The sequence below is a fragment of the Lactuca sativa genome, chromosome 4 (assembly GCF_002870075.4).
Source record: "Lactuca sativa cultivar Salinas chromosome 4, Lsat_Salinas_v11, whole genome shotgun sequence".
Classification (NCBI taxonomy): domain Eukaryota; kingdom Viridiplantae; phylum Streptophyta; class Magnoliopsida; order Asterales; family Asteraceae; genus Lactuca; species Lactuca sativa.
The window spans coordinates 186,267,858-186,293,784 of record NC_056626.2 but is presented as its reverse complement, the minus strand read 5'-3'; positions in this window follow the sequence as shown (position 1 = coordinate 186,293,784).

Sequence of the window (25,927 nt, the reverse complement as noted above, 5' to 3'; positions counted from 1 at the left end):
GTCTAGCCTCCACTGAAATCCTTGATTTCAGTCTTAAAACCTCAACTGAGAACCAGGTTCTCGGTCTTATGGTGTTCTCGGTCAGGAATGAGTTCTCGGTCCAAGCTGATTTCGGTTAGCTTGAAGATTTGAAGATTGTTCTTGGTGTTCTTGGTGAAAATTGTGAAGATTTGAAGGATTTTTCTTGAAGGTTCTTGTATGATACTTGAGAGCAAAAATGGGAGTGTGTTCAATTGAAAAAGTGAGAAAATGACTTATTTTTTGGGGAAGAATATATATACCGAGTGGGTTTTCGGCCGGAAAGGAGATTTCGGTCCGAAGTTTCTCGGCCGAAAAGGGGTTTTTGGTGCGAGGGTTCTCGGTTCCAAAGGGCAAAATTTCATTTTTAAGTGTATTTTTATTCCAAACACTAATATAAAAACATCATTTATATAATTTAAATCATTTTCTAACCCTCATGAATTTAACGAACTAAACAAACCTCGAATTTTATTTATAGAGTTTGACTTTTGTTGACTTGAAAATAACTAGTTGTCACAGTGGAGCTGTTGGATAGTCAGAGTGCAGAACCTCAGACTCGAGATCTCATGTGGCTTGCTTTGATAGAAAACTTCCGAAATTCTTGCCACAAGACTTCCGTTAGATCGATAGCGTTTGTTTTCCCTGAAAAGATGTTGTACACAACATAGAGCCAATAATTTCTCATTGTGTCTGTGCCTCCATGTTTCCCAGACAGACGTCGAAGGATTAAGTGCATAAGAACTGTCCATTGCCCAGGAACTGGAGATTTCTTGAAATTCTTCTCTTTGAACTATCCAACGTACCGAATTTGGTCGAGAAACGTCTGAAACTCTTCAAACGTTGGTTCTTGAACCTTGAAACCCTTAGGATTTTTCGGAATCCCAATGGCCAAAAATTTGACTTATGAACTGGCATAATACGATCACCAGTGCAATGCTGTTTTGCTTCTTAGATGACCCATTCGTAGAGTAGCCAACATGTTTCAACAAACTCGATCTTCTACTTGATTCTATTAAAGACTATATGAAGGAGACGAAGAGTAATGGTGGATTAGGGATCTTGGTGAGTGGAACTGAAATAGGATGGCGAGCAATAAACTCGATCATGACTCTAATGGACTCGTCATATTCCATGGGATCCAATGAGAAGAGTTGCGTGGTATCATAGAGAAATGGTTCAGTGGAGGATGATGAGGCAGAACCATTTGATGATTTCATAGCATTTTTGGTGATTTTAGGAGTGGATTTTGAAGATGCCATTGTTGCAGGTTATGAAATCTTGAAGAACAGTTTCTACCAGAGAGAAAAAGGATGAATGTTTAGAAAGCATAAAGTGACAAAAGGGTTTTAAAAGGCTTTTTATAGGTTCGAAGCAAGTGGGTTGGGTTGAGAAAGGGTAATGATGATATCTGGATGAGGATATCGACCGCACTAAATGTGTTGCCACTTTTAGTAGGACTTGACCTGCAAAGACTAAAGAGAACAATGGCAAGACGTGCAAAATAGAAATCGTCATTTGATTGACATGATGTTTACTTTACGGAGATGTGTGCAAAAAGGTACCATTTTCAAGGATTAAAGGGTAATCATCATTAAAATATAACCATTTGAGTTATTACAAAAACGTTTCAAAAACAATGATGAAAAACCTTTTGAAATTCTTTTCAAGAGAATGATATCGGAGCATGAAAGTTCCGAGATGATTTGACAAATGGATCTCAGAGCGTGAAAGTTTCGAGATGAATTGTCATAATATACTTCTGAGATGAAATAGAAAGGTACTTGTACATGATATAGAGTTTGAGATTGCACAGTCTTAGGCTGAATATCAGAGGTAAAAGAATGGAAGATCTTAGAGGACATATTTAAACAGAATTTGAAGTTCCGAGACAAGAAGGAATTGATCTTGGACAAGGTAAGAGATGAAAGCACATTACCGTTTCAGAATGGAATTCTGAGATAAACTTCATAACACACTTTTTGATACAGAATCTGAGATAAGATCAAACAAAATACCAATGTGACTATATTGCTCATGGACTTCCAAAGATTGAATGAGCTGTACAACTTATAATTGGAATAAGAAGTTAGATTAAAAGACACGTAAAATGATCCTATTTATTTTGAGAGGAAATGATTCCGAGATGAAAAATAAAATTAACTTCAGAATTATTTCACTTTCTGATGATAACATCAGAGAGTCCAAGCCTCTTGAAAGAACTGAGGATCATACAACATCATACCCGTTTTGTTCAGAAAGCCATTGAATTTGGTTTCGTCTAATGCCTTAGTAAAGACATCAACAATTTCATCGTTAGATGGAACAAAAATAAGTTCAATGTTTCCTTTTAAAACGTGATCTTTAATGAAATGGTACCGTATATTGATGTGCTTCGTCATGGAGTGCTGAATTTGATTATGTGAAATCGCAATGGCACTTTGTGAATCACAATAGATTGGAACTTGTTGAAATAAATAACCATAATCCATGAGGTGAGATTTCATCCAAAGAACTTGAGAGGTGCAACTAGCAGCAACAATGTATTTGACTTCGACTGTTGATAGTGCAATGCAGTTTTGCTTCTTAGATGACTAGCTAACCAGTCTTCAAGCCAAAAATTGACAGCTACCAGAGGTTCTTTTTTTGTACAATTGAAGACCACCATCATTTGAAATGGAATATGCTTGTAGAAGGAAGCTCTCATTTGCTAGAACCAGATTCCGAGACTCTTTGTACCTTTGAGGTATCGAAATATTTCGTAACAACCAAAAGATGAGACATTTTTAGATTGACTTGAAATATGGCACACAAGCATGTGGAGAACATGATGTACGGATGAACTGTTGTTAAGTAGAGTAGCGACCCAATCATTCCTCTATACTTCTTTTCATCGACAACAACACCTGATGGGTCCGAGAAGATCTTATGTATGAAACCTATAGGAACCTTGGCAGAGGCACAAGTGTCCATCTAATACTTTTTGAGAAGCTCGGAAATGTATTTTTCTTGGTGAATAAAGATTCCTCTATTGGTATGCTTTATTTGGAGACCTAGGAAGAAACTTAGTTCATGATTCATGCTCATTTGGAATCGACTAACCATTAACTTGGCAAAATCAGCAACCATTGATGAATCCGTGGATTCAGAAATTATATCGTCAATGTAGATTTGAACCAGCATGAGAAGTTTTCCATTTGATCTTCAGAACTGGGTATGATCGAGAATTCCTCTTTGAAAATCAGAACGCTTGAGAAATTCGGTGAGAGTCTCATACCAGGCGCGAGGAGCTTGCTTGAGGACGTAAGCAGCTTTTCGGAATTTGTAGCAATAGTTCGGATAGGAAAGATTTGCAAAACCGGGAGGCTATTGGAGATACACTTTGGTATCATGTTCACCATTAAGAAAAGGACTCTTAACATCCATTTGGCAAACTTTAAAGCCTTTATGAGCTGCATAAGCAAGAAAGATTCTGATGGCTTGAAGACGGGCAACAGGAGCAAAGGTCTCGTCATAATCAAGTCCTTCAATCTGTGTGAATCCTTTGGCCACCAATCTTTCTTTGTTTTGAATGATAACTACTGCATCGTCTAGCTTGTTTCGGAAAATCCATCTCGTACCTAAAATGGGATGATCCTAAGGAGGAGGAACGAGAGTCCATACTTCATTTCTGTTAAATTCTGCCAACTCTTCTTGCATGGATGGAATCCAGTCAATAGGTTCAAGTGCTTCCTTGATGGATTTTGGTTCAATCATTGAGATAAATGCCGAGAAATGACATTCATTTTAGATGTTAGTGGTAGAGCGGGTTTGAATACTGGCGTTTAGATTTTCAATGATTTGGTTTGGATGATGATCCTTGGTCCAGATGCCTAGTCTTGGAAGTTCTTTTACATCAAATGATCTGATATCAATGATGGGGTTGTGTAGCTCCTCCTGAACAACTTGAATTTGAGGATGATGCACCCCTGAACTTCTGAACCAGAGATATCAACATCATTTTCATCCGGAAAATCAAAGAAGTTGACGTTGTCGTTGTTGTCGTCCATAATAGGATTGAATTCAACAAATCGATCAGATGCATCTTGAAATCCGTCCACATTTGATTCAAGGGAAGGTTGGCCATTTTCACCATCAACCTGAGAAGGTTGAAACGGTTTTGAATTAAATAGATGAAAAGTATGGGTCAGACCAGAAACATTTTGGGAAGTAGGAGCAATAACAGATGAGGATTGTATTGATTGAGATTCCAAATCAAGAGCAGTTTCTAATGGTCCGAACATGGTTTCAAAATCGACTTCATGCATTCTTTTATGGATTCAGGCATCCTGGCGATGGAGCATCGGACTCCATGATGTAAGTTGTGACATGGGTTGGGCTAGAATTCCGAACGTAGTTATCATCAAAAGTGACATCAAATCTTTCTTCAAGAACATGAGTTCGACAGTTAAAAACCCGGTAAGCTTTTGATTTTGCTGAGTATCCAAAAAAAATTGCTTCATCGGATTTGGGCTGAAATTTCGTGAGTTGATCATGATTGTTCTTGATAAAGCTCCGAAAGCCTAAGACATATAGAAAGGAGATACTTGACTTACGGCCATTCATGGCTTTGTATGGTGTCATATCGAGGTTTCGATTGATGATGCTACAATTCTGAGTAAAGCAAGCAGTGGACACGGCTTCAGCTAAGATTCTATTGCGTCTTTCGACTACACCATTTTATTGAGGGGTATAAGGATCTGAGAAATTGTGGTTAATACCTTTCTCGGATAGGAAGTTATCAATAGTGACATTGGTAAACTATGAGCCATTATCACTTCGGATTTGACAAATAGGTAGTTTCACTAGAACTTAAATACCCTTAATGAAGGTAATAAGTTCTGAGATGGTTTCTGACTTGAGCTTGAGGAAGAAAACCCATGTGAACCTTGTAAAATCATCCACAATCACAAGAATGTATTTATTATGATGTAGACTCTCTATAGTGGAGGGTCCACAAATATCAATGTGAAGTAGTTCTAACGGTACCGAAATTGATTTTTTGATGATGACAGGATGACCTTTCTTAGATTGCTTCCCACACTCACAGGAAACACACATATGATTGTTTTTGAACTTGAGGAAAAGCAAACCTCTGACCATTTCACCAGATTCAAGATCGTGAGCAAGCCTTCGATGCCATAACCAACTGACATCAGGAACTGCCTTTATAGTAGACAGAGTAGAGGCTTGCCAATGATCATGTTGATGTCAAGAGGATACATGTTCTTGTTGCGATTTGACTTGATTAAACATTATTTCTAGTCTTCGGACATTACATAGTTGTGTTTCTTGCAGAATTCAACTTGCCGATTTGCATCGGTAAGTTGAGCTACGCTGATTAAATTGTGCTTCATATTAGCTACATATGCCACGTTTTATACAAATTAGTTTCCATTGGTGAGAATTCCATAACCTCAGATTTAAGAGTCTGAGTTGTTGCCATATGTCACATAGCCAACATTTGGTGAAAGTTTGAGATCACGTAGAAAGTCTTTCTGCCCCGTCATGGCATGGAACAAGCACTTTTAATATACCATATTTTTATCTTGTTCCGAAGCAAAGAGTGTCTGCAATGGTTAGTGAAGTTTGGAGTTTTTAGGCTCCGAGTTAGGTTTTGGGACTTAGGCATGGGCTTTGGAATTTGGCAGTGACTTTTGAGCAACATGTGTCTCGGAAGGCATGTTCCGAGATCCTGTGGGAAAGAAGCAAAATGCTAAGGTCTTTTCATTGAACCAGAAGTCATATTCAACAATGGGTTGTTTCGAAATAACTTTTCTTGGACCAGATGTTTATGAAGTTGTAGAAATTAAAGTGTTACTTGAATTTGCAAAATCTTTTTCTATGCTCTTGGCTCTCCAATCAAATTTTTGTTTTGAATTCTTTGAAAATGTTTGAGTGACGGTGTTTTTAACAAAACATTATTTGTTTACTGCTTTTAATGGTGCACTTGGTTTTGAAAGCTGTTGAGGTTTAAAAATTCTACCATCAGATTTAGCAATGAAAATAGAGGAAACAGTCCGAGGAGAGTTATTTCTTGTGGAACAAGTATCAATAGTCATTTTGGAATGGGAATGCCAACTTTGTTTTGAAAACTAGGACTAGGAAGTGTGGGTGGCCTTTTAAGGATCTTAACAGGCACAAATGTTTTATGGTTACTAGTGGTTAGGATTACACTTGGAGATACTTTCTTCTTAGAATTCTCAATGAATCAAGAATTCTGTCTAGACCTAACTTCCATTTTGAGTGCATTTTTGGCTTATATCTTAGGATCGATGACATCTTTTCTATTCAATGAAGGTTTCTTCCTAGAGTCAGATGTTGACTTGGAAGTTTGGCAAATGGATAGATTGTTAAACTTGGGTTTAATAAGCACTATGATGGTTTTAGAAGTCACTTGAGAGTCCGAATCACATAATCAGATGAATTATCACTTATAGTTTCTACATCAACGTCGTTATCTAAGGATGCCCAAACGAAATTTGGTTTTACAGAGTTAGGTCGAGTTGTATCATGAATAATTTCCTCAACAAAGCAATTGTTAGGAGGACTGTGGTTCGGAATGTGAACTACAGTGTTGGGAACGTTAGGAGAAAATTTCGAGGTCTGATTCAGGTCCAGGGTTATCAAAGGCAGAAGAGGCGTGGAATCAGGACACTTCACAACTGGTTGAAACTCAGGAATCAGAGAAGAAAAGTTGTCCAAGGTCTCATGAAGGGGTGACAAAGGTGAGACAGGGATATCCGAATGTTTGTGGTTCGAAATATCTACCATAAACGTTAGCTTCTATAACTCCTTCAATGGACGAGCAATAGGTTTCGGAAACTCGCTTTCGAGACTAGGTGCTTTAGACCAAGAATGACGAAAATTGTGAGTCATCCTTTTTTTGATTTAAGAATGTCTATGGAATTATGTAAAGCATCTATTTTGGCATTGAGACGTTTGTTATCCGAAATCAAAACATTTCTTTCAGAATAAGTGATTTCACATTTTTCTTTAAGAATGATACATTCATCTTTTGACATTACAAGTTCATGTTCTAAACACTCTATTTTAAGCTTCTTATCCTCGAAACGTAATCTAAGACGACTTAATTCACTCTCCATCTTTTCACTGGCTTCTATGGCAGACTCATAGGCTTTGTAAATGATGTTCATATGTGATTGGATATGGGATATATATGGTTCACAAAGAGATAAATCAAAATTATTATCAGTAATAATAAATTTTACATGTTGAACGATGCTTCTACTGGGTGGGTCATTGGTCGCCATATAGCAGTAGCTTGGTTTAGCATCATCATCATCTTTCTCTGATCTAGATGACCGGTTGTCTTCATCACATTCAATGGTTTGTCTAACCATAATACACATGTTTCCACCAATATTTACATCATCTTCATCTCCAAATGACCAATATCCTTCCACATCTCTCGATACAATGATTACGAAAGCTTTCTCACTAGCAGCCATCTCTTGGGCTTGACGTGCATAGTATGCAGAGTCCTTGATCTTTCGCTTTTGTGGTGCTTCAGCTAAGCAATCTTTGGCAAAGTGATTTGCATGACCACAATTGGGACAAAGAATTTTTGGTTTGTCTGACTTCGGAGTTTTGTGAGATTCGGAGGAGTGAGTTTGTGTACGAATGTTTGGCATCTATGTAGGTTGATTTTTGGAAGGTTTAGGTATGATTGGGGCTTACTTTGATGAGGAGCTTCGAAACAATTGTGGTATGGTTTGTGAGCGGGATTGAAAGGACGCTTATATTTCACGGAGAGCATAGCAAACTCTTTCTGAAAACATAGTTCAGAGTCCACTACTTTAGGGTCGAGGTCTCCATCAAACTGATAGCTTGAACTGGTAAGAGTAGGTAGAGTTGGTGGAGAAGGTTGAACAGGTGGGATATATGGGATAACAACTTTCAAAGGGTCCGAAACAGAGAGGTTCGGAACTTGAGGATCATAAGAACTGACAAGAGCAAGAGGTCCTTCTGAGAGTTCTCTCAAAGTTTGTACATCATTTGATTCATGACCTTGAAGCTAATCAACCTGTTGGTAAAGCTTCAGCTTCTTCAGAGATCCATTACTCTGAAGACACGGTTTAACGTTTCCCCATCCTTTACCAAGACTATTGATGATTTTGAGATTGTACTCTAGAGGAGTTCGTACAATCCCATGAGTTGTCATGTTGTTGACGACGATTCTATTTTTGTTAGAGGCCGAGGTAATTGATTCACCGAGAGAGGTGGTGAAAGTATCGAACTCATTCATGACGGAAGTCAAACACTCATCCTTTATGTTTTCTGATCCCTCGAACAGGTATTGGAGAGTGTCCCAAATCTCTTTAGCAGATTTTCACAACTTAATGTGCTCAAAGAGAGAAGGTGGAACACTAAACAACATTTCGGAAAATGCAACTTGATCTGCATGCAATTTCTTGATGTCATCAGCAGTAAGAGGTGCTTGACGTTGTTCATCCTGTCGCATAAGAGTTGCAACATCATATCTCACAGTTTATCTCACAAGAACATGTGGACCTTCTTTAACGGATCTCCATATAGCTTCACCTTTTTCTTTACCAAGTAAGAACCTTTCCATTCTGACTTTCCAGTGATCAAACTCTTCACCAACTAGAAATGGGTCATGAGAAGGGCAACCCATGCTATTTTCTATTTGCATTGAATATATTTGTTGAGAATTAGGAGCAACCATTGAATCTGAGATATGAGAGCAGAAGCGGTATAAAAAAGAACTTTTATCTTGAACACAAAAATGATCGAAATACCAAGGTAATTTCGAATCAACTATAATTTGTTCTTATGGATTCAAAGGAGTAACACTCAAGCTCTAATACCAACTGTGAGTACTAGAATCAATTCGCAATGACAAGGTTTGAAAACACAAACCTTGAGTTAATCTTAGAGATCGATGTTTGATCTTAATTTAGGTTCCAGTCAAGTCTGGTAAAACCTATCAAGACTTGAAGTAAATGTTCAACAAAGTACACAAGTATTTAATGAAGAAACTATGAGTATGATAAATGTAGAGACAATAAATGAACAAGAAGAATGTAGTGAAGGTTTTAACTTGAGAGAAAGGAGAAAGAAAGTTAAGAGAAATATTTGTTATCTTTAGAAGAGCAATATGTGTTATTTCTTGTCATAAAATCACTCCTTATATAGGAAAAGGAGGTACATCGTGCAAACCACATTTCGTTCCAAGGACTGGATAATAAACATCTTTTGAGAACTAATTATCCGACTGATACAAAAAACTAAGTCCTATGAAATGTTACATCATACAAAAGACAAGAAATATTAAATGCATAAACAGACTGTCAATATTGGATCTTTGCTCCATCTCGGAATTTTCTCCACCTCGGACTCCATCTCACCTCGGAATATGCTGACTTTGGATCTTCAATACTTGTGATTTCTTAGGGTTCACTTTCAGGTTCCAACACATGGGGCCGAGCTATCATGTCCTCTAATGTCCTATAGTTGGACAAGCTCACAAACTCTTGCATCTCATCCTTCATCATATCATAGTACTTGGCCTTCTTCATATCCTCGTACGCCATATATTGTGGAACCATCACAACCCTCTCACAGAACATATATGTGATCTCTGCCATAGTCTCAGTATTCTGGCGAAGGTCCTAAAACTCCCTCGCCAACTATTGAACCTGGATCACCAGCACAAAATTAGCATTGAACTTCATAACAAAGTCATCTCAAGTCATCGCCTCAACTGCCTTGCCTCCTAACGCATGACCTACCTCTTCTCACCAATCACAGGCTCTGTCTTTTAGAAAACAGGATGCAAGTTTGACCTTTACCTCCTCGGGACATGAGCTCGTCCGGAAAGCGTTTTCGATATCCGCCAACCAACGCCTGCTAAAAATGGAGTCCTTCTTCCTGAAGAACTTAGGAGCCCTACATGCAGGAAAATCTCGGAAAGTCAGAGAGCATGCACCTACCATAGCCAAAATCTTAGTATGAAACGCGCCCAAACGCTCATACAAAATCTCAATAATGCCCTCATTGATCGTACCAAGGATCACAAGAGTCTGCTCCAGAATACTATAGGTAATCTTAGACGAAATGAACTCTTGCATATAATCATCCAAGAGTCCGAATCTAGAACCCGAACCCGATCCTCACCAGGACCAGAACGACCTCGAGTGACCACCATACTGAAAATAAACAATGCAAACAATTAGAAAACACTCAAAGAATCTCACACCCCGCGAGTTCCTTAGTATCTTTGTGACACCCCTTAATCGAGTACATATCCTGTGCTTCCAGTAGTACGCACCCAATACTACCTTCCGCACCTATCTGTACTTTCCTCAAGAATCATCCTAATTCCCATAAGTGACTCCTTTACTACCAAACATTATCCATTCCAGCTAAACACATTTGCTAAGCTAGCATGCTTCTTAGGTTCTCCTAGGGTTCCCTTCCCACCACTTTCCTCCATCAGCTATAGAAGAAACCCCCACTAACACCCGCTAACTACCTTATGAATATAATTACATAAAAAAGACACTAGATAATTCTTTGACTATTAGGTCTCACGCTACAACGATTGGACTCAAACTAGAGTTGCGCAATAGAGTTAAACCTAACCTTCTAAAATTATCTAATCTATGTAACATGTATCCTAACATATTTGATTGATAGTTAACGAGTATTAATAGTGGTTCCTAAAAGCACAAAGAAAACAACATTTGAGAATCGAGTTCTAACCAGTGCACTACCTAAACAGGACATCCTATCAAATCATCTGTAATCCATACTAGCATGTAATCCTAAAGGCTCATATAGTACGAACACAAAGGCATCTCTCCTAGCATATAATTAATTCTAAGCAGATCCTTAGCCCTAATCTAGCATGCTATACACATATTCACATAATGAAACAAATAAAAATATATGGGTATTTGGGGAAATACTTACTTGAGTTCAGCCGATTGCACGCATAACACCCCATTTTTGTAAAAACCCTTTAGAAAATCGTTTTCTTTTTACCAATTCCTCAGTTTGAGTTTTGACATACCTAAGAGTGTGCCCAAATTCCAAACCAAAGCTCTCATACGAACTTGTAATGACCCCAAAATACTAAGTAAATTTTTTTTGTTTTAAACCAATCAAAACCATCAACCATTCATTTCAAAAACCATCAAGTATATCAACGTAGAAAATAGTTATCAGATTACAATCCAAATTCATAAAATGCAGAACACGGGTGGATGTTATGCATCATGTCGGGCCTTCCCCTTTGATCTAGAAGTACATAAAAAGACTTTAAACATAAACCATAAGCACCAAGCTTAGCAAGTTCCCCAAAATACCACATACCATACATACAACAAGCCCCGTCCGGTACAAATTTGTTAGTAACATGTGATGGGCCCCTCCTACCACATTCACCAGCCCTCGCCTGGCATTGGGCCCCGCCCGATATACATTCAAACACATACAATACACGCAAGAGTCACACAAACATCTAGCATCCTATAAACATAAATCAATGGGTCGATATTGGTGCCTTCGACCCACAAATATTGTGAGGAGACTCACGTCAATCTAAATATAACCGAATTCTCACACACGTAGCTACTACCAAGCTCCTCACACTAAACACATCCAAACCAACCCTATGTAATAATTAGGGTAATAAACCATAATCAAAGATCCAAATCTTATTCTCTCTTACTAAAGGTAAAAGACCATTTTACCCTTCCCATACTAGACCCAATTAAACATGGACCAAAACCAAAAATGGCCCAAATGTACTTCTGGGAGTACACTATGCATACTCCCTCATTACGCCATGTGTACTCGGTATCCACAGGAAAGAGCACAGGAAAAACCCATTGCGCCCCGCATACACAGAGGTTACGCCCTGCATAAACCTTTGTTGTCCAAAATCACATTCTAAGCTCTTAATACCTAAAGACTAAACGTCCAATTCTCAGATCTTAATATTGGCAAGATCTTAACTGATAAAGTCGACATCTTTAAGCTTTTTCATGGCTTAGTAGAGCCCAAAATCAAACCCTAGGTCCATAACTTCACAAAAAATTACCAACAACTCATGCATGGATGGAATATAACACTCATGATCCAATTTTTATGCCATTAGAACCTCAGAAACACCAAGATATGCTATTCCTAAGCTTTGGAGTAGCTTTTACTCATAAGAACAAATACCATGGGACCAAAAGCATGCAAATGTCAAAGTTAACCTAGATCTACACAAAAGAATCATAAAGGTGAGAGCTTTATACCTCTAAAAGCTTGCAAAGGTGAAGGAAACTCTCGATCTACAAGCTCCAAGCCCAACAAACATCAATGACGTGCTTCTCCTTCTTCCACAATGCTCCAAGAACACTCTAAAGGTCCAAAACAAGCTCTCAATGTTTGGGATTTCAAAATGACAGAAAGGCGGGGGGGGAATGAAGGCTGATGATAAGGGAGGCCTCAAGGGTTATAAAGCCTTTAAATAGGTTCTTAACCCTAAAAAATTAGGGTTTCAGTTCAGCGGCTTTACGCCCTGCATACGCATGGTACGCCCTCTGTATTGCATGAAATGCCTACGTCCAACTTTCTTAGCTACACTATGTGTAACTACAATATATGCCACGGGTAATGAACCAAAATGCAAACATTTTTATAATTTAAGCCATAAATGAAAACACTTGGGAACACGGGTGTTACAATATTGGTGGAGTTTTGAACTCTTGCATGAGGTTTTGACCTCTATTTCATCATTTGTGACCTAACTTGAGCTCAAGACTTGCACAGGGTATGTACCTCTCTAAACCAATGATTTTTATGACTCATTGGGGTGTATGGAAGCCTTCTGGAAGAGATGAGCGTGTAACTTAATGGCTTAATAGCTTAATCCCTTAAGCTATCCAGAACCACTTCACACGACATGACAATATGCCTGTCATGTCGTGACGTTTGAAGATCTCACGATTGTTTTGTTCGGATGTTCCCATGACGTGACAAAGAGTCTCCCACATTGTGGTAAGGGTTGGCTGTTGACTTTTGTTGGCCACTGACTTTTTGTCTAGTTTGACCTTGGGTCAAACCTGAAGGAATTGGGTTATTTATTGATGTTCCACCTTGGTTTGGTGCTAGTCAGTTCACAGGAGAGATCAGTGCATGGAGTAAGCGTGTTGTTGTTTTTCCTTTGGTCTTTGATTCAGGTGAGTTTTCTCACTATACTATGGGTTGCAATATATATCTCTATATGTTAGGATATATGGGTAGTGTTATGATGTTCAGAGTCCTAGTAGGCTGGTTATCATTTAGTGGAGTTCCCTAAGGATGTATGAAGTCACGTATGATAGCCTGAGAACTCTTGATCTAGGCTTTCTTGGATGTTTCTTGTTTGGCTGTGGCTTTAGAGTGGGATCATCTGTTCGAATGTCTAACTCACCTCTAGTTACATATAGATATCCACTCCTTGGAGAATCGTTGGTAGTGGGGTAGTGTACTGGGACAGGCCTGGTATGTGGTAGTGAGTTGTTTGACATGTAGATTCATGCAGATAGTTGGTTGTGCTTATGCGTTTACTTGATTGCTTGTTTGATTATATATGTCAACATATTGTGGTGGGCCTGAGGACAATCCAGTATTTATGATTGTGGGCCCGATTTGCATGCATTGTATGCGTATTGTGATGTGTGGTATTTTAGGGGAAGTCACTATGATTTGGCTTATAGTTGTGGATTAAATATTTTTCAAGTACCGATGGTGATCGTAGGGAGGCGAATGCGTTATTGTACACGTTCATTTGTAGCCATCGAGATGCTGTGTTTATTATACTTATTCTTTTAGACAAATGTATCTTTGAACAAATGTTTTTTTTCTCTCTCTCTCTCTCTCTCTCTCTATATATATATATATATATATATATATATATATATATATATATATATATATATATATATATATATATATATATATATATATATATATATATATATCGTGAAATCTATTGAGGGCATGATCAAAATTAACCCATTAAGGGCATGATCATCATCTTACCATTCTCATTTAATGTTTAATTTTTATGTTATTGAAAATATTAAAAAAAAGTCTAATAATTAACATAATAAATCAAATTTTTGGATTTTTTTTATGAAAATAATATTTTTTAAATGCAGTTTTGTTAAGTTTTTTTTAGAAAATGTGAATGTTTTTAAAAAAAATTGAAAAAAATATCTTTTTTTTAAACTGCATTTTTTAAAATTCAATAAATTTTAAAAAAAAACCTGAAATATTTAAAAAAAAACTTTATGTTTTTAATCAAAAAATCAATGTTTCTTGAATATATATATATATATATATATATATATATATATATATATATATATATATATATATATATATATATATATATATATTCAAGTGCATATATGCATATTTCCTACACTACAATATTCTTAAGTAAATCATAATTAAAACCCTATTTTTATTTACTAATCTATAAACATAATATTATAAGTATTTATACAAAATATAATATAAAAATAAAAAAAATGCTACAAAAATTCAAAGCATTTTCATGAGGCGGAATCCTTTCTCAGGAGGGCGAAAATGCAAGAATGAATTACATGTGAATCACATGTGATTTACATGTGAATCACATGTGATTTACATGTGAATCACTACATACCTGATATTGTAGTAAGTTTGAAAACCAAGTTGTATAAAGGGATAACAGGGGAGAAAAGAAGCTACTGAAAGGGGTTTTACTTTATAATTGAAAGAAAAATTGAAAAGATAAGAAATAGGGAAGCGATAAAAGTAAAATGTGTGATTAGGAGGAGTTGAAGTGACCAATCAAATCATTAAGTTGTGTTCTTTTTAAAGGTTATCAAGATTTTTACCTATAGAAAAGGACTAAACTTTCAAGATTTTCTTGTTAAGGTAACAAACTTTAAATTCCTTTGATTTAAGGTAACAAACGTCCAATTTTTTTCTCATTTAAGGTTGATGGTTGTTGTGGGAGAATTTATTTTCAAAGTCAGCATTAAAATTATGGGTTATTTGCTATATATATATATATATATATATATATATATATATATATATATATATATATATATATATATATATATATATATATATTCAACAAATTAAAATCTAAAAAAACCAAAAGTTTGTTACTTTTCATATTTACTTTTTGAGTTGGTTGATAAAATTTGGTTACCTTTTATGCAATTAATCCTGTTTTTCTATATCCATCATATGCATTTTCTAAAATATTTAAGACCAAATGTTGAAACATGGTCAAAAAATGTATAAATAGGTAAAGTTAGGGGGTGTTTGGGGTATCTTTTCAGAGGGCAAAAGGACTTTTGGGAAAAGTTCCAAAAAGCCAGGTTTCCCTGACTTTTCCAAAAAGTCAGTTTTCCTTCTATAAAAAATCCAAAAGGAGCTTTTAAGGAGCTTTTACCAAACATCTTTTGTCTATTATCTTTTCTCAAAAGTCCTTTTGCCCTCTCAAAAGATATCTCAAACACCCCCTTAATGTATAACTATATTACAAAATCTTCCCATCTTAAAGAAAGTTCAAATATGAAGTTACATTTGCACTTTGTTGTCCTCACGGTAATTTGCAGCTTCATCTTGTTTCATATCGGCTTCATACTATTGCTGACAATCATTTCCTATATATGAAGCACAACAAAAAAAAACAACCTCCACACATCAAATTCAGCATAACGACTGTTTTCTCATTAGATATGTATACATTGTGTTTACAAAACTAATAACAAAATTTTTTTTATCAAAAAAGTAATTACATGTAGTTATATCCTTGGCATGAAAATGAAAAATCTCATATGAAAATCAAAAGATTGCTAATAGTATAATGTAGGTGAGCTTACTGACCAGTCACAAGAAATATATTTGATTGACTAATGAGCCATCAAAAGTATAAATATAAGTCGGAGATTATTACCTACACTTTCTCAAGCAATTTGTTGGAATGTAATGATTACCAATGTTTTTTTTAAAAGCACGCATATGAATAGAATTTGTCCTGAATTTAAAACAAAAAAACTTAACAAATTTTAGATTTAATTGCAATCATTTTTCTACCTGATAAGAGATAATTAGTTGCATCACATGTGAAAAGGATCAGGAAGCAGAAGCACCATGGTAGCGTTTCTTACATGCAATATGCATGTACTCTCGGTTAGATTAACTACTAATTCCTATACTAAATCTGAATTATGCTTAACTAAGGTTACTAGTACTAGTAAGCCAAAACAGTAACTTAGCTTTATGCATCTAAACAAGTTGTTTCAACAATAACACTCCATTAATCACATAAGCATCATTTTTCTTTGAGATCTAGATGACCATAGTGATGGTGGAAACATAAGAAAAAGTAAATCAAATTGCAATTAGTAAATAATAGTAGAAAACGTAGAAACAAGAATATAATTATAAAAGGTTCAAGCATTTAACCTCTATTTTAGGCACGCCTCTCAATGTCAGAATAGTAGAAGAAAATTACCATCCTTTGAATCTCGACGATGATTCCAAAGCTATTGAAAAAGTATACTCAGCTTGCGATCATGTAATATACTGGTAAGAAAATGAACACATCAATTAGTAAAGATGGAGAGGCAAATGAAATGTAGATACTTATTAACTTTAATTTGAATAACCAGAAGATCTGATGATAAAAAATTGATAAAAATGAAGAACATCTCGAGATTTACTTACATAATTCACATGATGGTATTTTCGTAGCTACATATTCAAAATTAAACCAATAATCGGGAAAAAAAAAAACACAAAGTCTGTAGAAACTAAAGAGCGAGAAAAAAACCCTAAGTTACAGGAAGTTGAGATAAAAGAGTAAGAATCACAAGTACCTTGACATTTCGGCCATCGATCTTTCTGATTTGTATCATCCAACCAGATGGAAGTCACTCCGACAAGTCATCGACAACCATTTTTGGTTTCTCCGACACGTAATGTTTCTGTATCGGTGTAAGCTTATGCCTTCTATAGAAACATCACAAGTACCGATTAATCACAATGATAGGGAAGGTGGATCTAGAAGGTATGACCGTTGACGAGAGTGTTCCATTCAATATCATTAATCAAGGAGGTGTGATCGTTGACGAGGCTGATGACGATCGGGAAGGTGGAGGGCACCGATCTAGAAGGCAGAGGGAGTTGATCTAGAAATCAGAGGGATGAAGAAGTGTGTGTAGGGAGAGAAACGTGATGAATAATGAGAAGAGAGAGAGATAGATAGAGAGAGAGGATTTCATAATATAAATTAGTTAACATAATAATTAATTGGAAATTATATTTTGCATGACTAATATGCCCTTGTGTTCATTTTTAAAATGTCTAAGATACCATTAAAATTGTTGATAATCATAAATCTTATATCTTTCATCTAGATTATTAAAAATTATGATTTAACGTTTCATTTTTAGTTCTTAGGTTCTCGGGAAACTATAATTTCTCAAATGATGTAGCACTTGGTTCTTGGTACGTATTTCTCTCTAAGTATTTTTCGCATCTTGGCCTTGGACTCGGCGAGTTAAAGGACCAACTCGCCGAGTAGAAACGGGACGGAACACGGGACTTCAGTGATAAACTCGGCGAGTCGGGTCCCGGACGGGTAGGTCGGCACCCCAGAATGGATGTACCGGGTAGGTCGGGCACCCCAGAATTGTCTGGCAGTACGTATGCTATGTGATTGTGTGGTATGTGGTACGATGAGGGAACTCACTAAGCTTCGTGCTTACAGTTTAGAATTTTGGTTTCAGGTACCTCTTCAGCGAAGGGGAAGGAGCTGGCGCGGTAGCGGCACATCATACACACACTCTTTGTTTTCCGCACTATGGATATTCTGGGATTGTACTCTAACATGTTATTATTTTTTGACTTGGATTTTCAGACATGATACATTGTTTTATGAGATGATGTAATTTCACAGTATTTCCTCATGAACGTTTTTATGAATCAGTTAATTTAAAAAGAAATTTTTGGACTTAAAATTTGGTTCGTTACAAGTTGGTATTAGAGCCCTGGTTTGAGGGATTTGGACACATCCTTGGGGGGGTGTCTGGACTCAAATCGAGGGATTAAAAGATTTTTACAAAGAAAATGGCTTTGAGTAAAAGAGTTTTAAGAAAGATCAAAGTGTGTGATGTGCGCAACCGGCCGAGCTCAAGTAAGTATTCCCAAAGTACCCATACAAGTTTATATTAGGTTTATCAGTTTTAGTAGAACATCATGCTAGAATAGGACTAAGGATCTAGGAATGATGCCTTATGTGCCTGCCTTATGTGCTTCAACTTATGAGAATTGCATGCTAGTATTGAGTAGACAGTAATAGGATAGCATGTTAGGTTATGCCTGGTAGTATGAGCACATCATTGTATGTTGGTACAGTTTCTCGTTAGGAGAATAGAGTTGCTTGAGTAGTTCCCTGTATCCGAATGCTGCTTGCTTCGTGCTTGTAGAGCTCTGAGTGATGGGAGTTAGCCATTAGGTGAGTACGTCGCGTCACATGTGATCAGGATTGAATAATCTCAGAGTGCTGGATTTGGCCCTATTGCACAGCTCTCGTTTGAGTCTAACCGTTGTGGGGATGAGTCTTTTACTCAAAGGGTTATCCGAGCCTCATTACATGTGATGGTATTCAGATAATGGCTAATTGGCATTACTAGGAGGCCTTCAACAGCTGAGGACCGGTTGGGATGGAGTCAGAGAATTCCCTAGGGTAAGCCTAGGATGAGAATAGCAGAGATCAGCACGGGAAAAAGGGGACTTGGTGGAGTCAAGGCAGTCCTTGAGGAAAGTACGGATAGATGTGGAAGGTAGTATGGGCCCGTACTATTGAAAGCAGAGGATCTGTACTCGAATTAAGGAGGGCTGAGGCAAGACCAAGGAACTTGTGATGGGTGTGATCCCTCTAGATGTACTAGTATCACTAACGGTTGTCATGGTGTATTGCAGAATGGTGGTACTACGTTCCAAGCCAGCAATTGGCAGTTTCGGAGAAGGATCGGGTTCGGGTTCAGGCTCCGAACCAGTGGATGAGAGTTTACGCGAGTTCATCGCGTCTGAGATCACTAGAGGCATCCTTGATGCAACCCCGGTCATTTTTGGGTCGATCAAGGAAGGGATTATTGAACTGATGGAGGATCGCCTTAGGGCGTTCCGGAGCGACATCGCATCTGGCCTGTCAGGATCCTGCACGCTGTCCTTTAAGGACTTCAGGGGCAGTGGTGCGCCGTATTTTCATGGGGCAAAGGACCCCATTGTTGCCAGACGATGGATTGCAAACATTGAGTCCGCACAGCTGACCAACTTCTGCCCCGAGGGGTCGAAGGTGAGATATGCAGCAGGGTGTTTAAGAGATAGAGCTAGAGATTGGTGGGAGTCTGTTGGTGATTTATTGGGAGCCTCGACTGTGGAGGCTATGACCTGGTCAGACTTTGTGACCAGATTCAGGGCGGAGTTTGCGCCAGCTGTAGAGCTTCAGCAGCTGGCCAGGGAGTTTTTGGACATGAGACAGACTACTGAAACTGTGGCGGAGATCACCGCCAAGCTCCGGGAGAGGGCATTGCTCCCAATATGTGGGAGATGAGGATACGAGGAGGACCCGCTATCATGACATGCTGCGAGCCGATATTCGGGAGCATGTTAGTTTTTCATCTTGCTCTACCTTGGATTCCATGATTACCAGGGCAAGGGAGAGGGAGATTGAACTAGAGCATGTCTGGAAGAGGAAGGTAGATGAGGGGAAGACGACTGAGGCTTCGGGGAAAAAGCCCAAGGGATCAGATGGTAGGCCGAAAGGCCAGTCAGGACCAGGCCGCTGCAGGAAATGCGGCAGGCCACATGTGGGGGAGTGTAGATTGGGATCGTCGGGCTGCTACAAGTGCGGCAAGACGGGGCACTTCAGCAGGGATTGTACCGCCCCTGCACCGGTTATTCAGACGTCTGAGTTGTTGTGTTTCCATTGTAACCAGAGGGGCCACAAGAAGGCCAACTACCCCCAGTTGACAGCAGTAGCGCCGGTGAAGGCGCCAGCGCCAACGACCCTGCGGATTACAGATGGCCGACAGGCCAAGACTGAGGCTCCAGTGGTGAGGAGTCGGGCCTTCTAGTTCACTACCGATGAGGCACGCGCTACACCCGATGTGGTGATGGGTATGACTTCTTATTTATGCTATTATGATATGTTGTTGTGATTTTGATATGTTATGTATGTGCTCTGTTTAGGATCGTTCCATGTGAACGGTATTCTAGTTCAGGCATTGTTTGATTTGGGTGCTACCTGATCATTTGTCTCTCTTGCGCTTAGCAAGAAGTTCCCTGAGTCTTCGGGCATGTTGGATTGCCCTCTAGAGGTCGAGATTGTGGACGACCGGTCAGTGCGAGCAACAGAGGTCTTCCGAGATTGTGTTTTGAGATTATTCGAGGAGCGTTACGTGGTAGACCTGGTTCCTATTCCATTGAGAGTGAACAAGGTGATTATCGGCATGGATTGGTTGAGCCCCAATGGGGCGGTGGTATATTGCGCACAGTAGTTGGTGCAAGTCAGGACCCCAGGAGGGGGGAGAGTTAGTAATTCAGGGCGAGAGGCCACAGCGAGGGCTAGCCTTATGTTCAGCAGTGAGAGCTAGGCGTTACCTTCAGCAGGGTTGCACAGGATATGTCGCTTATGTCATGGACACCCGGGAGGCGGGTAAGGCGACGGTGGGCGATGAGCCCTGTTGGATTAGTGTCTAAGCTCGTAACCATATTTGGTAAGTACTTGACCCGATTGTGCATGGTCTTTTTGGGTTGCCTTCACCAAAGCAACTTGACTGGAGAAATAATAGAGAAAGAGGTTATTATGATTTATTGATATGTTATAAGAATAATATATTAAGGGATAAATCATATTTGTTTAATTAATATTGGTCAATAATTAATTAAGAATTAATTTTGTGATCAAGTGTAATTAATTAAACTAGAGTGGCTGAATTGTAATTATGTGATAGTTACAAAATATGGTTATGGTTATCCTTGATAGGGGTTGGACGAATTCAAGGGATAAGATATCCTTGAAATCAGGATAAGGGTTTTCAAGGCTTATCTTATGATTGCTTGGTGGGCAAGCAACTAGATAAGGATAAGGATTGAAACCCTAATCTCTACACCTATATAAAGACCCCTAAGGCCATAAGAATTCGTCCATGCCTTCCAAAAGGGTTCTTAGGGCTGATTTCATACCTCCTCCTTCTCTCTATTGCCTCTCTAATTGCTTGTGGTGTTTGTGAGCCATGAGAGGTACTACACTTGTGGTACTTGCTTTCAAGACTTAGGGTTTGAAGATTTGAGTTGTTATTGCAATATAACAACAAGAGGTATGTGATCTAATCTTATATGTGTATTTCGAAAATACTAGAGCATATTAGGGTTTCTATATGTGTTCATAATGTTGTGTATCTAATAGTGAAAACATAGATCCAATTCTAGGGTTGCATGCACACATAGGATTGTTTGTACAAAACCCATCATGCCCGTGGTACGAGAATTTACAGATGTATTCCTCGAGGAGTTGCCTAGGATGCCTCCGGAGAGGCAGATGGAGTTCAGGATCAACCTAGTCCCTGGTGCGGCTCCGATAGCCAAGGCACCGTATCGGTTGGCTCCTCCTGAGATGCAGTAGTTGTCTACACAGTTGCAGGAGCTGTTAGACAAAGGATTCATTAGACCGAGTAGTTCACCCTAGGGAGCCCCGATTATGTTTTTGAAAAAGAAGGACGGGTCGCATCGGATGTGTATAGATTATCGGGAGCTGAATAAGGTAACGGTGAAGAACCGTTACCCACTCCCGAGGATTGATGACCTCTTTGATCAGCTACAGGGAGCATCTTGGTTCTCCAAGATTGATCTACGTTCAGGATATCATCAGATGAGGGTCAGAGAGGAGGATGTACAGAAGACTGCGTTTCGGACACGCTATGGCCACTACGAGTTTGTGGTGATGCCCTTCGGGATCACTAATGCTCCTTCCGCGTTCATGGACCTCATGAACCGCGTGTGTAGACCGATGTTAGACCGGTCTGTGATAGTGTTTATTAATGACATATTGGTTTACTCCAAGATGTAGGAGGAGCACGAGGAGCATCTGCGAGAGGTTCTAGAGACTTTGAGGAGGGAGAACTTGTATGCTAAGTTCTCCAAGTGTGAGTTCTGGTTGCGCGAGGTGCAGTTCCTTGGGCATCTCGTCAACCAGAATGGGATTTCAGTGGACCCGGCCAAAGTGGAGGCCGTGATGAGATGGGAGGTTCGAAGTCTCCATCTGAGATTCAGAGTTTCCTATGATTGGCAGGCTACCATCGGAGACTCATCTAGGATTTCTCCAAGATAGTTGTACCCCTAACCAGGCTAACAAGGAAGGTCGTGGTCTTTCGTTGGGGGCCTGAGCAGCATGCCACGTTTGAGACACTGAGATAGAGATTGTAAGAGGCACCAATCTTAGCCCTGACAGAGGGCATGGAGGATTTTGTTGTGTACTGCGATGCGTCCATCTCGGGTTTGGGTGCAGTATTGATATAGAGAGGGCATATCATCGCCTACGCGTCGAGGCAACTGAAGCCTCACGAGGCGAACTACCCGACGCATGATTTGGAGTTGGGGGCTGTTGTATTCACCCTCAAGATCTGGCGACATTACCTCTATGGGGTTCGCTGTACCATCTATACGGACCATAAGAGTTTGAGGTACCTCATGGATCAGCCAAATCTAAACATGAGGAAGCGTCGGTGGATGGACGTGGTAAAGGATTACGATTGCGAGATCCTTTACCATCCGGGGAAGGACAATGTGGTGGCCCACGCGCTTAGCCGGAAGGCAGCGCCGATCAGGGATATCTGTCTGAGGATGACAGTGGTGACGCCGTTGTTGGAGCGGATTCGGGAGGCCCAACGGGAGGCTATGAAGGAGGAACATCGGAAGAGTGAGTGGATAGTGGGGCAGGTCTCCTCCTTCAACTATGACAACCGAGGATTACTGACACTACACCGTAGGGTGTGGGTGTCGTACCATGGGGGTGTGCGCCAGGTTCTGATAGATGAGGCGCACAAATCCCGATTTTCCATTCATCCCGGGGCGACGAAGATGTATAGGGACCTTTGTCTGGACTATTGGTGGCCCTGCATGAAGCGGGATGTGGCATGGTACGTGGAGCGGTGCTTGACCTGCACGAAGGTCAATGCCGAGCATCAAAGACCTCACAGGAAGAGGCAACCATTGGATATTCCGCTATGGAAATGGGAAGACATCACGATGGATTTTATAACAAAGCGTCACAGTACCACACGAGGAGTGGATTCGATCTGGGTCATCGTTGACCGATTGACCAAGAGCGCCCATTTCATCCCGATTCAGGAGAGCATCTCGGCCAAGAAGTTGGCCGGCATCTATATCCGGGAGGTGGTGATGCGGCACGTTGTGCCAGTTTCTATAATTTCAGACAGGGATGCGCTGTCAGGTTTTGGAAGAAGTTTCATGACGAGCTGGGTACTCGTCTGCATTTTAGCACCGCCTTTCACCCACAGACGGGTGGTCAGAGCGAGCGGACCATCCAGACCCTGGAGGATATGTTGCGAGCACGCGTATTAGACTTTGGAGGAAGTTGGGATACCTACCTTCCATTGGCAGAATTCTCCTGCAACAATAGTTATCATGCAAGCATTGATCGTCCTCCCTTCGAGATGCTATATGGGAGGAAGTGCAGGACCCCGATATGTTGGGGCGAGGTTGGCCAGAGGGTAATGGGGAGCACTGAGGTAGTGCTCAAGACGACAGAGAAGATTCAGCAGGTCCGGAGCACACTTCAGACTACTCAGAGTCGGCAGAAAAGCTATGCCGATAAGCGCCGATCAGACCTGGAGTTCCAAGTCGGGGATATGGTTCTCCTGAAGGTGTCGCCATGGAAAGGCGTTATCCGATTCATGAAGCGGGGCAAGTTGAGCCCCAGGTACATTGGACCATTCAGGGTTATAGCCCGGGTGGGCAAGGTGGCGTATATGCTGGATCTGCCAGCTGAACTCAGCCATATCCACATCACTTTCCACGTCTCCCAGCTGCGGAAGTGCTTGGTGGACGACTCAGCAGTGGTACCCTTAAAGGACATTCAGGTCGATGACAGCCTGAATTACATTGAGCGGCAAGTAGAAATCCTCGACCGGAAGTCGAAGGATCTGAGGAACAAGAGAGTGGAACTCGTGAAGGTGCAATGGCAGCACTGGAAGGGCTCGGAATGGACTTGGGAGCCGGTGAACGAGATGATGGAGCACTACCCAGAGCTGTTTCAAGATCGAGCAGCAGACTTTGAGGACGAAGTCTAAAATAAGTGGGGGAGATTTGTAGCACCTGGTTCTTGGTACGTATTTCTCTCTAAGTATTTTTCGCATCTTGGCCTTAGACTCGGCGAGTTGAAGGACCAACTCACCGAGTAGAAGCGGGATGGAACGCGGGACTTAAGTGATGAACTCGGCGAGTCGGGTCCCAGACTCGGCGAGTAGGTATTGTTTGGACAAAAACCCTAATTCGAGGGTTTGCACCCTATTTAAGCAATGATATGACGGCCATATTGTCCCTCATGCTCCCAAAAACACTTCTCATTGAAACCCTAATCGTTTGTGCTTTGTTGAGGCAATTTTTGGTGTTCTTGTGTGGTTGTAAATCTTGGAAGGAAGGAATGAGCTTGGAACTTGAGTTGGGGACAGTAGATCCAGGGATTTTACTTCATTTTCAGCAGCTTCAAGGTATAATGCCCATGTCTTGACTCATCTATGTGCTTATTCATCTTTAACTTGGGATCTCTTTGGATTGCTAAATCGTGTTTCGGAATTAGAAGTGTTGAGTGGGTTTTGACTTAAGATCTGGACCTTAAGAGGGGTTTCATGGCATAAAGGTGCCAACTTTAGGGCCATGAGAGCCCCATGCACATTGTAGGACACTTTATGTGGATTTTTGAGCTAAAAACCCCATGCATGTGCATCAAGTTTGGAACTTTATGTATAAAGTGGACATTAGGAGGCCAGATCTATGGTTTTGGTGTGTTAGATCTCATTTAAATCAACTGTATGGAATTGGACAAGACTGGACTCGGCGAGTCCGTTCTTGGACTCGGCGAGTCCAAGGCAATCTTCTTAAGGATGAAGATGAACTCGACGAGTTGTTCATCAACTCGACGAGACGAGGGCAGAACGTGTTCATAAGATGAAGGTGAACTCGACGAGTTGTTCATCAACTCGGCGAGTCGGATGAGTTTTCATGTGATGTTCATATGAGAGAAGAACTCGTCGAGTTGACGGCCCAACTCGACGAGTGGGGTCTTGGATGAGGAAGAGTAAAGGTTGAGGGACTCGGCGAGTTGACGGCCCAACTCGGCGAGTCGGGTCAACTTGAAGTTGACTTTGACTTGGACTTGATTAGGGGTAGAATAGTCATTTTACCCTAAGAGTAGATGTCAGTATCTGACTAAGTGTTTGTGGGGATTGTAGCCGGAGGATTTCCGGAGCAGCAGCAGACAGAGACTTTCCACACGGATTATCGGCAGCTACTTGTTCGAGGTGAGTTACCTTCAAGTAGTGGTGGGTCTACAGCCACAATGTCGCCCACCAGTAGGAGTTGTATGTTAGATGATTGTCTTTGTGATATCATGTAGGTTTGCTACTACCTAATATGTTATATGCTGGCATGATATGTTATATATGATAGTAGTAGAGTTCGGTTGTTAGGACCGAAGGGTAGGCCAGACACCCCAGATATGTCTGACAGCACGTGATGATATGTTTATATG